The following is a 12,891-nucleotide window of genomic DNA, read 5'->3' as shown; positions in this document are numbered from 1 at the left end:
AATATTAATTCAGCAGACGCTAAAATTATTCAAAAGTTCAACCGAGTGCATAGAAAAACTTGGAAAAATATAGGTTTGAATTAAATTTTGTCGATTCCCAAGTTCAATGTGTATCGGCTCTAACTAAACTGTTTTCCAATATCGGTTCCAATTTTGTCGATTCCAAAAATGTAGGTAGAGGTATAATATGTTCATATTATATTATGAACTTGGCTGTCGGGACGAGTGAACTAAATAAACATATTGCAAAGTTCGCTAAAAGTTTTTGTATAAAGTGACCAAATTTACTTGTAACATTTACTATTGTACTATGTGTAATTTATAAAATGTATTATCAATAAATTCAAGATCAAGGGATTTTAATAATATGTATAAAATATTATTTTTTTATATCAGATATAATATATACATACCTTATGCTTGTACGTATAGAATAATATGCATACTTCTAACGAACACCCGTCTTTATTCATAATATAGTAACACGAGACTCGGTAAATGTTTACTGAAATTATTGTCACATATTTATATTATAACCATTTTAATACTATAGTTGATATATAGTTACTGCTCTATAACTTACTATGGTTATATTTAACTATTAGTCATATTAAATATTACTGAAATTCTATTTATATAATAAATGGCCATTAACAAATTGACTAATACAGTTATTATTAAAAATTATAATATAAAAATATGTATTATGTTCATAATATTGTATAATGTTTAATATATACTATAGAATGATTGATTAATTTCGGGCAATGTGCATTTCAAAAAAACATATTTATTTATCGGTATTAGCTGTTATTTGTGGAGATAGCAGATAAATTATGTAGTTGCAGAGTTGTGCATAAATGTAAAAATTATTGAAACTATAGTAATTTTGTATTTAATTTCTTGTTTTAATTTATTTATTATTAAAGGTATGGACCTGCAGGTAATGCGTGCTAACATAATATAGTGTTATGGGCGATGAGATAGTGTTAGGTTGTTTTTGATTCATTATTAACTGTTAAGTTAGGTAGGTATTGAAGATTGTGATTGCATTCAATAACAATAATTGTCATATAAATAATATTATATTCTCTATTTTTATAGCTACGGCCTTGATATTTTCAAATTTCTAAAATATAAATTGTTATTTTCGTTCAGTATACCTTAGGTAGTTACTAATGTTAGGTACATAGTTTAATATAATATTATCTACAAACTACAACTAGCACTACGTTTATAATTATAAAGGTACCTATAAATGTTATGTTCTACTGCATGATATAGTGCATAATGAATAATTATAAACAAATTGCAAATCTGCTGGATGACTGTTGTCTGTTAGTGAATAAAAATGTCAAAGTCGAGTCTTCCCAAATCAAGTCCTCATCAAGTGGGTTGATCGGTATTCATCATTTGTGTATGATATTTAGTAAAATGAGCCAAAAATGATATTATTAAAATTTAGTTTTCGTGGAACTGTATATTTTTTTGATGATCAGCTGAGTAGGTATAATATAAAGTTATAAATTTAAGTAATACTCTTTTACGATCCGAGGGCTACCAAAAATGATAATATTTACTGTGGATTGTTGTCTTTTCCATACACGTTGTGGTATTGTATTTAAATAATAACAATATACATATTAATGTCAGGTATGTATAAAATAGTTATAATTTTAGTATATTATACCCGAGACATTCCTCGCACATTTATTTTTTTGTCAAACTATTACAGATGACTTAATTTCATGTTTGTTTAACAATATTATGTTATTATGTTATCCCAACAATGTTCTCTGTAAAAATAGTAGCAGAAAAAAAGAATAACATTTAGTATAGCTATAATTGTATATTTGTATACCTACTAATATTACAATACGCTGCACACTGCAAGTTTTAGTTAGTGGGCAATAATATCACACCCAGTAATCTGCCTATTACATTACCAAAAGTCCAAAAATATACTTTAAAATGTAATTATTGAAAACACTTTAGTTGTCACCCACATAATATAACAAGTTGCTTTACTTTTAATGTAATTTTTTCGTATTTGTATTATTGCTGTGGGTTTTTTTTTCATGCGGAGAGTAGGATAGAATTCATAAATCTTGGTGGGTAGATCATTTTGCATGCAGATCACTGCAGTTACGTTACCGGTCATGGTATCACCATAATGGTAGTACATAATATTTATATACGATATCACATTATCACCGATACATTTTCTGATATTCCAACAATATCGTTTTGGTCCAATAGTCCATGATGTCTGATGCTACTAAGTACTAATTTAAGTTTGGTGTAGGACCAGTGGTGTAGCTAGGATTTTCTGAAGGGGGGTGTTAATTATAAACATTAAATATTATATATAATACGTAAAAACTAAAACTTTTATTTTAATTAATTAATATGTATACATAATGTCTGTATGGTATGGTCAATAGATAATAATGAAAAAAAATAATATATTATAAAATAAAATCCGTTCGTCGTTTTTGATTGAATGACAATTTTTGTATTACTTCTTCTACTGTTACTTCGACTTCACGATGAATATTTAAAGATGCTAATCCATTAAGTCTTAACTGGCCAATAGAATTTCTAAGATATGTTTTTATTCGTCTTAATGTAGAAAAACTTCTTTCAGGTTCGCACGATGTGACAGACAATGTTGCAAATATTTGAAGGAGTTTAAAAACATTTGGAAATAAGTCTTTATTGCACTTATCAAGAGCGTCAAGAACATCTTTTATGCTAAGCTTTTCTAAATGTGTATGCCATAACTTTACCTCTGTTTCAATAACTTCATGATCAATATCATTATTATCATTTGAATAAAACTCACTCAAATCTTTGATCGCTTGTTGATTATAATTTTTATTAGAAATGAGAAAATAGAAGCCAGCTATAATAGTTTTGTGGTTTATAAATCGGTAGATATAATAATGTATATTGTAATATATATTATGTAATAATAATGTAATATATGATACGGCTCAAGGGGGGGGGGGGGGGTGTCGTATCCACCCCCCCCCCCCACGTATACGCCACTGTGTAGGACAACTTACTGTCAACTGTCTTTCGGATAATGAAAATAATAACTTGTTTAAGGTCACGCCTATCAGTGCCCTGCTAATTGCTATATATATATCAAAGTGTTCACTGTCCCGTGTAAACTGTGCGGTTCGTATTTGATTTAACATTTTTTTCGGTAACACAGACTTTATAATTTAAAATCTGTACATTTAAATATTATTTAATAGACGATAAAAATAATTTTGATTTCTTTCAAGTTTTTCAGTACCTAATGCCATTGAATATTGATCATACTACATTTATTGTATAATCAATTGCTAAATGCTATAATACCTATGGGCTATGAACAATCTAACCATTTTCAAACACTCGAGATAGTTGAACATTTTCAACTAGAGCTGGGTAGCCCGGGTACAGTGATAACCAAAATATCATGTTGTTCCAGATAAAATCAGGAAATCAGATTGCTCAATTATTGAACACAGACACGGTTGACAATACTACAGTATAGTACTTAAAAGACTATACCTGGTGGCTGGTACCACAGAACATTACCTATTTACCGGCCGTCGCCGGCTACGGCTGGTGCAATACACGCGTAACAATAATAATATATAACATGTTAATATTATAATAATAATTAATAATATACATAATAGGTAATGTCGTACTGACGACGTTTTATGACAAATAATAATTTATTAATATATTATCATACATAATCATAAACGTCCAAATTGTCTGCCACTGCAGCAGCCTGATGCGTTTTCTATTTTAGTATTCCAACAACCTTATTGACATTTACGATTTATTAATAAAGATAATAATAACAATGTTATACGGGCCTTGGGGTGATCCATTTTTTAACGTAATTGGACACTCATTATTTCGTTTATGAAAAAAATCGTTTTCATAATTTCAATCAAGTCCTTATAAAACAATGTTTTTAGAAACAATTACGTTTTTATATTATGTTCTAATATATTTTTTTTTTTCGTTAAACTTTGAATACTATTATAAGTTATAACTCTAATACTTCATTACTGCTCGTCCAACATTTTATTTGTATGTACCGTTGCACGCAAGTACTTATTCTAAATATTAATGTGGTATGGAGTAAGAAATTAAAAACGCATGTTTGTCATTCAAAAAGTAAACAAATTAAGAAACGATAAACACAAAAAATAGTCAGACGTATTATTTTTTTCTAAAACCTTGTTTCTAATAAATTAAAATTGTGTTCACATTTTGATCGTTGAGAGTTTTTGAAATAACGAGTGTCTTACGTTAAACGGATCACCCGGTATTATAATATTTTATTTCAATTTTACGGCCCCACACGCGTATAGATATAGTTGTAGTATTCGATATTAATAATAAATTATTACCATACAGTACTTACAACAATATTATCTCAGAATATGATAATGTGCAACTATATTATTTTCATATAGGTAGTCTGAAATGGACTGTGGTAATGAGATATTATTATATTATAGTTTAGTATAGACGGCGAAGTCAGCGGGCAACGATCAACTAAATATCGAACAGTTCAACGAAATCCGTTCCCATAAATTGTATTACATATATTATTATAATGGGTAGTCATGAATTATAATATTATTACAGAACCTTATCAAAACCGTACTTGGTTTATTTTTAATTGATCGTCTTTAAATATTATATTATTAGTTAACGAAAATAATTATACATAATAACATTATAGTATTATCGGCATTTCTCGGCGATTATAGAAACGCTATCCGTATATTATAATCCGTATCTACAAATTCAACATAGTTAGGTATATTATGCGGAGATTAGACACGTCGATCATGACCAAACTACCTATATAAATTATGTAACGTTTATTATCTCATAGATTAGATAAAATATCGGTAGTAATAATTATTATTTAATAACCCGCACGTCGTGCTAAAAATGTGAAATATTAATTACCTACGTACTTTATTATATTATACTTACATGACAATGTGTATAATTTTAAGTATAATATTATGAAGTACATTGTGTATAATAATTGTTATATAATACGTAATAACCTACGCTAGTATCGGTAATAGGCGTAATAATAAATCGATGTCAACGATTTAGTTTTAATTTATTTTAATACCTATCTATCACGTTTGATATATTTTTCATAAATTATTTTAGTTAAATCAAATACCGCCTATAATATAGGCCCTATATATTATAGTTCATAATTTCAATTTATTTGACGGATAAACTATGCAGGGTTATTCACCAAGCATGCTCACCCCTTTTTTCTTCTTCAATAATGCAGTTAATCAGGAATTTAGCTATTTTTGGAATTATTAAATATACCACGGTCGATTATATTTTCAAATTCTTGAGATTATTTGTATTGTTTTTGTGTCCTGTGGAGATTTAAACTCCAGTTTTCCAAATGAAAACCCTTCTTTTCTGCTGTAAATTATTTAGTGAATAATTTTTGTGAAAATGTTGACGTATCAGAATTAAAAATGGAACGAGGAGTTTTTGAGTTATTTGATTTTGTGTACTGCTAAGGATAATAGGTCCATGACAATGGCTATTGGGTTTGTTAGATATGAGGGCTATGGTAATTTGAATCAATTAACATAAATAATTTTTAAAAATAGCCCAAGTATAATAAAAGCTTGATCCAAATATTACATCTATTTTAGTGTTTTGTAAAACCATTTTTTAAGGACTATTATTTATTTATTATCCTTAGAACTTACTAATTAGTATAAATATTTCAATAACAATAATATAGAGTATATTTAAAAGTTTCAAAAATCAGAATTTGAAGAAATTAATTATTAAAGGGGGTGAGCCGTGAGCATGCTTGGTCACCTTCAAGCTTGTATATAAATATCCATGTTAAGCATAGTTTACTGTATTATTTCTAAGGTAATTTTAATTAATCATTATTAAATAATATAAATTTTGTAATAGTATAAATAATAATAAAAATAATAGTTTTGTACTGAATTTATGTTTACTTCGATAACTCACGAATTGATTATTTGAATATAAAATAAATATCTAAGTTTTTATAGTAATTTATAGGTTCTTATTAGTCATTACAGTCATTAAAATACTATGCAAGTGATTTTTTACTTTATTCGACTCGTGTCTCGTACGCAGATAAAAAAATTCACTTCAAATTACAGAAAAATTAAAATATATTAGTTAGGTAACTATTATGTTTTTTGATTCTCGAGATAGTTAAGATTGTTTTCATTATTTTCTTTATGATGAGTTAAAATTTCTATATTAAGCTTTAATATAGAACGAAATAATTTAGGTGTATTTAAAAACCTAAAAATAATATACTATATTATGAAATTATGGTGGATAGTTTTTACTTTTTAGTTTATGACTTAAATTTGGTGGTTTAATATTTATTTTCAACATAATATAACGTATAAAACATTTTATATTTGTATTTTTTTTGGTTTTTTCGGAATAACAAACTATAATTAGTATAATTAGCCTTTTATTAAAAATACACGATGCGTAAATTCACGATCGACTAGAATACTTGGATAATATAATACGCTCGTCGTTTGACAATAAAATATAAATTGCACACTAATACACTTTATATTGTAAAACTATTTTAATTACAATAAATTCGTAACAATGTCAAATTTTCCTTCACTGAACTCGAAAACTGGTTATTACTTATTTTTCATCAATTGTTTTCCTGTATAAAAGTTTAAACTAGTTTAGCGCTACAGTTTCAAATATTTTAAATTCAGCAAGCGATCATTTTTAATTGGTAGGTACTTCCAATTTACATAATATAGTGTCATTTATTATAAAATAAATAGTACTTTATTTATAAACATTGATAATATGTCGGTTTCATATAGCACAATATATCTACTATTATAACGTATTATTATATTATGTATTTATGTTACGACTTACGGTCAAAACATGAAAAATACAAAAATGAAATATTTTTAACCTGTATCTCATCAAATATTACGTAAATATGGGTACGTATAGATGTAATTGCGCAGGGTGAGTGTACACCGCACGCATCAGTCTGATCTGTATTATTTTATTATTTTACAGAAATAAATTAAAACTGCAGTCAACTTTGTTTTGTTAATTTTAATTTATAATAACAATAACCTGACCTAACCTGGTACACAACAATAAGGGGGTGCATAATATTAACGAGGAATACATTCATATATGGAACCGTATTTATTCACAATTTAATTTTTCTTAAACATTTTAAGCTGATCAGTGAAAATATATTCTTTGGTTTTTCAAAATGTGCAAAACATACTTGGCATGGCTTATCATCTATCCAATTTTGAGTTGGCACTCAATGTCTCAATAAACGATAGAATCATCCAGTTATAATTTTATACGTCACACACCACAAGCGTACTTATAATATGTTAATATAATATAGTACCTATATAAGTAGGATTCGACGTTTGCAGGGGTGTGTTACGGTAGAGGATGGACCTTTATCACTATTTCAATAATTGCGTACGTTCTACATACCCGAAATCAGTGCAACGTTGCCGTTGTTCACGATCGTAAAATTGTGTTATACATATTTCATACTATAAGTATTAAATAATTATTATAACCAAATTGTATATTATGTCTAACTGATTATAGGTATATGCGGGCTGAAGAACCTATTCAATAAATAAAAGGTAACTTATTTTTATAAATTATAACCAAAATTCAGATTTATTCTTGTACAATAACTTTAAAGTTTATGTTTTGATACATAACACAAATAAAGTTTCATAAAATAATTGGATTATTACCTATCAATAATAATTAAGTAATTTTTACTGATTTTATGTTCAAACAACAAATGATCCAGAAAATGTACACATAACTTATAGCGCTCGATTCTGTAAACGCACATGCGCCGATATATTTTGTCATTGAGTCATTGAAAAAATCGTAGCACTAATTTTCGTACGTAATCGTAATGTTTTTGGGTCGGGAGAGAGAAATCGTACGCAATTGTATACTTACCTGTATCACCGATTTGCAGCACTTAAAACAATATACTTACTCATGATTTTGAGTACATACACTTAAATTTGAGCATCGCCCCATGATACCAACTGGATTAAAATTCATAGCATAATGTAAATCACTCTAGATTGTACCAAGAAAGGAAATACTGAGAAAGTTATTAACATTATTGTGTTCATATTATTATATATTGTTTAGGCCACGGTTATCAAATATAACTATAATATACTTGTAAGTATGTTAGGGTTATCGATGATCGTTCACCGATATAATATGTTTATTCATGAACCATGATATCGTACATCTGGGCATTCGGATCATCCCATATCGTATTATTTTAATTGACTTTTTATCTGCACTATTTTATTTTTATATTGCATTATCGTCAATACTAAATAGTCACAGCGACACAGTGTAATTAAATTTACGAAATTATCTTCTTCAGAATATCGTTTAGGGTGGAAATCATATGGCCTATAAATAGCCATACGGATTTATATCTATTTACAATAAGTCATAAGATACTAATCATAATAGAAGTGTATTAATGTATTATATGTAAAAAATGGATCACCTCGTGTATTATTCTATTACCTATAGAGGCTATAACATATTGTAAATGTTTTTAGATGAAAAGTCATATTTCATATTTACATCTATATTCTGTATTAATTAATATTGTTTTTATTATGTACAAAAATGATTGTGCGTTTGTTAGTTCTGAGTAGTCTCGGAAACCACAAAAGCTATAGAAGCCATATTCAAATATGAGGTTCAGTTCGCGCCCCCTTAGGTTTTTGTTTTGGTTAGATATCGCCAGTATATTGTGCGGTCTAGTGTTAGGTCGAAATTTCGTATTTATGGTAATAGGTCTTGAAATTAATGAGCACATTATACAACAAGTCAACGGTCAACACACATAACATGCAACGATTGTCGTGGACGTCGCGACCAGACACCATACCACAGATTGAGCAGTGTTTTTAATTATTTCGTAACCGAAGCTGCGCCGACGCACGTTGTCACGGCATCAAAACAAGTGTTAAAATATATAACTAATATTTTAATATACAAACATCACAACAATAATTATTATTTTTCCATGTTCGCTGCAATAATATGGGCGATTTGTGTTGGTGTGTGATGAATTAAGATTTTGTGCGCATCATTACAATAATATAATATCCCTTGGTATTTGGAAATCATAGTGCATGTCTAATATATTATTATCATCATTATGGAAAAAGTGCAAAACGTTCACATACTCAAAATTACAACAAAAATGTGTTTGTAACTTCAAAATGATATATCCGCGGATCAGTTTTGAAAACAACTGTTGAACATAGCAGAACATATCGGAAATGGAAAAAATGACTATATTATAAGGGCGTCGGAGCCGATGTGGTTTTAGTACAAAAACATGTCTTACTGCGGAAAACCCTCTCGCGCACATTAAAAAATAAATGTTTTATATCTTTATATAATTACAAAAGAATCATTGATTGCCAGCGTGTTTCTAAGTTTTCTAGTAAATTATAGAAATCATTCATGGCTAAAACAACGCACCATATTACCCGTTAAAGATACTGATAATTAAATGATTGTGGTCAAAGAAAACGAAGCTGTAGATTTCCCAACAGAATTTTTTTTACTTTCTAGATTTGCCAGGTCCACGAATGCACAATTTATAATTAAAAAATCTGCTAAGTGGATATCGCTCTGCTGCGGTACAGTAGGTTACAGGTTGTGCATTTTACTTTAGATAGTTTGGGCCGTTTGGGGAGGGGGGAATGGTATAAAAAAGGTACTTTTGAGGGCGACTGGTACATGCCCGTGGGTCACTGTAATGGATAGTATTATATTTGAATTCAATGATGTATGATATTATATACGAAAAACGATTCTGAGCGGAGATAGTTTGTTAGGCTATGATATTTATATTGTTATTACTTATGATTAATACGGTAGCCGGTAAGTTGAATTAATATTATAGATTTACAAAAAAAATAGCTAAAATCGTTATTCTTGGTTATTTGATAGGTAATGTCGTCCTAATTTGAACTTAAAAAAAACTGCGTTTATGTATATTTTTTAGATTTTTTGGTTATAGATTAAACTATTTACTTGTAACCTTTTTTAAAATTTTCAACCCTTAGCTATATAAGTTTAACATTTCATAAATTTTTAACTACAAAAATTTGTTGATTTTCAATTTGATATATCTATAGATTATGACAAAATTAGAACTTTAAAAGCTTATAAAAAGAAATTGTGCCTATTTTAATATTTTTGAACTGCTATTGTAATGTACCTATATCAGGAGCCTCATATTAATTTTTCACGCTTTTTGACCAAAAAATAAATTTTATTGACATTTATTGAAAAAAAAAACTAAAAAAATTGGAAACTTAACATGCCCGTAAACAGCTCAAAACAAGTAAAAATATTATAAGGTGAATAGAAAATGCTAATATAAACATTCTGTGAAAATTGCATGTATCTACGATCATTTGTTTTAGAGTTACACACCAAAAACCAAAATCGATTTTACGTTAAAATTCCAGTTTTTAGTTAATTTTTTTTTGTTTTTCATTCTAAAACCATTACATTCATTGTTCTGGTCAGAATCTAATATTGGTTCACCAATATTGTTATTGAGAAACACAAGTGTGCCACGATTTTGCAACAAAACGCGATTAGTTGTCAAAAAAAAAAATTGTGAAATACCTATATAATCAAATCAACAGTCGTAAATGGTAAATTTAAAGGGGGGACACGTTTTAATATAGCAAATATAGCAAATACCAATGATTCTTTCGGATTCACCAATTCAAATCAAAATATTGCTGCAATTTCCTACTTGTCAAACATTTGCCATGAACCTCAATAAAGCACAAGGACAATCAATGCAAATATGTGGATTGGATCATGAAAAGGCATGTTTATCTCATGGACAATAATAATGGTATATTGACTGTTCACGAGTTGGCAAAACTTAAGAATTATTAATTTATGCACAAAATGGTGGAACTAAAAATATTGTTTACGAGTTAAACTAAAGTATTACTATCATTTAAATCATAATACAAAACATATTGTATTTAAATTTATTTAAAATGTATTTATTATTGTATCTAAGACATTTAAATTTCTATAAGTAAATTTAATTTTAAATAGGTAAACCAATTAAATATTTCATGCGTAAATTTAAACGCATCCGCAAGAATAAAAATTCTTTACGTGCAAAACGTAATAGTAATTTACCTATGGCAATTGATTTTTTTTTATAATTTTTAAAAAGTATAAACACCCCCCTCCTACTAAGCTGTTTTTTGCACGCATCCCATCGGTTTCCGTGCATATTATTTCTTATTTTATTATTTTAAGAGCCAAGAGGACGCTGCTACACCCGCATATGTTGTCTCCGCGGTCTTACAAATGTACAGCATAGCAAAAACTGTTTTGCGCGGGAAAGAACCGACGACAGGGTTACAGTAATAACTAAGAAACGAAATGTTCACTACATAAAAAGAAGAACTTTAGCTGTGAAAAATCGTTTTTATATTTTCGATATCAGAACTATAAAAAAAAATTGTTAAGTTTGAACCACACAAAAAATAATGAATTTTGAAACAATAAAAACTTTTTTTGAATAAGTGATATCGAAAAAATAAAAAAGGATATTACACAGATAATGTTCTGAACAAAATTATGCCTATATAAATTTGTAGTCTTAACTATCATTACTGCCCGAGTGGTTATATCCCGCGCAAAACAGTTTTTGCCATGTTGTACGTCCTCCTAATAGCATATTTCACAGATTCTGCTTCCCCCAAATATAATATATCGTTCTCGTATATATCTGTGGCTGTCCGTCACTGCCAATAGTTCGCAAATTATTCGTAAAAGTTATAAATTTTAAATTTCGTAGGCACTAACTTGGTAACTTACTATTATTTATTATGTATGAGTTGTCTTCAACCGCCTGTTGTAACGTCGATTATCGTTACTATAATATATGATAGCGATACCGTGACTAAAATATCGCTATGATCGCTGGCCTAGATAATTTCACGCAGATATTCTTCTCCAGACGTATGGAAGAATTAATACTATTCATTAGAGTGTGCAGAACAACATTTAGAAAATGTAGAAAAGTTAATTTCCCTAGTAAACGAAGGACAACTTTTTTTTTATAGACTATACCTAGATACGTACGAGTCGTTTTTTAATAAAACTCATAAAATAAAAGTAGTCCCTCGGGGCTACCGATAGAACATGCCTATCTTGCGCTGGTTACGTCGGTTACCCACAACGCGTTTCGTGAACGCGCAAACGACAATAATTATTACCGATGACACGTTTTGGTCGTCGCAATACCGTTACGTTGTAACATATAACGTTGAACACGATCAGAGATACTACTACGGTACTACTACAACAGTAGTACTACTACTCACTACAACTGGTTAGTGGTTACTATACAAAATACTACTACTACTATTGAACGGCCCGAACGCACAGGTTACTACAAGATACTACTACTATTACTACCACTACTATATTTACTATAATATTACTACTATACTATAGTACACCCACACCCCGCGACGCGTAGACACGCAACGGTATATTAATTATACGTTTTTGTCGTCGCGTCGGCTTGGCAACACTGCGCGCGGCGTGCCGAATAAAATAATATTATGAATAAATCGAGTTGTTCGTTTAGCGCGCGTCGTTACGAGTACACATATTACGCGTACGGCGTTCGCGCGTATTCCCCTTTCCCCGCACCAGCACGGCGTTTGTACGTTGATGAATTAC

The sequence above is a fragment of the Metopolophium dirhodum genome, chromosome 9, assembly GCF_019925205.1.
Source record: "Metopolophium dirhodum isolate CAU chromosome 9, ASM1992520v1, whole genome shotgun sequence".
In the NCBI taxonomy this organism is placed as follows: Eukaryota; Metazoa; Arthropoda; class Insecta; order Hemiptera; family Aphididae; genus Metopolophium; species Metopolophium dirhodum.
This window is presented reverse-complemented; position numbering follows the sequence as displayed.